This window comes from Chrysochloris asiatica, unplaced genomic scaffold (assembly GCF_000296735.1).
Source record: "Chrysochloris asiatica unplaced genomic scaffold, ChrAsi1.0 scaffold00207, whole genome shotgun sequence".
In the NCBI taxonomy this organism is placed as follows: Eukaryota; Metazoa; Chordata; class Mammalia; order Afrosoricida; family Chrysochloridae; genus Chrysochloris; species Chrysochloris asiatica.
The window spans coordinates 3,308,429-3,308,900 of record NW_006408725.1 but is presented as its reverse complement, the minus strand read 5'-3'; the positions used below and the strand labels follow the sequence as shown (position 1 = coordinate 3,308,900).

Genomic DNA, 472 nt, shown 5'->3' with positions numbered 1-472 from the left:
ATTTCCTTTTGGTACAGTGACTCTGTGTATTCCTGCCATTTTCTCTTGATGCTTTCTACATCATTCAATAATTGGTTCAGAGAATCTTTCAATAACGAAAGTCGAGGTTTATAATAGTCTGGTTTATCAGAGTATGTTGTGAAAGGTCAGTATCTTCTTGTTAGGAATGGTAGTATTGTGCTTAATGAGGACAGTCATGATGCCACAAGCAGTGTCAATATCAACAGAAAGAGGCGTGACATCCAAGACTAGCAAATCTCAAACATTTTCAGACTTGTTTCTAGATATGATGATTGCCTGGACAGTTGTACCATAGGCAACAACCTTGTCAGGGTTGATACTCTTGTTCAATACTTTGCCACTGAAGAAATCCTGAAGAAGTTTCTGAGTCTTGGAAATATGTGGAGAGCCACCCACCAGGACAATGTCATGATTCTGTGACTTGTCTATTTTGGCATCCCTAAGGGCTTTC

The 472-nt window shown here is 39.4% G+C and overlaps 1 pseudogene; it reads right to left on the bottom strand.

Annotated features, from left to right (window-relative positions):
- Positions 1-472, bottom strand: part of LOC102823026 — a 3,703-nt pseudogene that overhangs the window by 1,951 nt on the left and 1,280 nt on the right.